The sequence below is a fragment of the Penaeus monodon genome, chromosome 32 (genome assembly GCF_015228065.2).
Source record: "Penaeus monodon isolate SGIC_2016 chromosome 32, NSTDA_Pmon_1, whole genome shotgun sequence".
Classification (NCBI taxonomy): domain Eukaryota; kingdom Metazoa; phylum Arthropoda; class Malacostraca; order Decapoda; family Penaeidae; genus Penaeus; species Penaeus monodon.
Genome location: NC_051417.1, coordinates 27,751,393 through 27,751,732, shown reverse-complemented (window position 1 = coordinate 27,751,732; position 340 = coordinate 27,751,393).

Below are 340 nucleotides of genomic sequence, written 5' to 3'. Positions count from 1 at the left end.
GATGAAGTTTGATAGACAGTGATGAAGACGAGGTACAGATAGACAGATTTCGATAATGATGCGGTTGCCGGATAGATGTCAGGTAGACAGATAAACAGAAAATAGGTAGATAATCATATGAATCACATATGGAAGCTGGTTCAATGAAGATGAGTTTGTCAGATAGACAGGGATAGAGATCGGATGGATAGAGCTTTCCGTGTGAACATGTGGTGCGGTAGATAATGAGATAGACACAGATGAGGATCGACAGATAAACGGATAGAAAGATGTCAGATAAGTAGAGATAGAGAGGCTTCGGTGATGTCAGCTGATCATAATTTGAGAAAAAGGAAAAGCA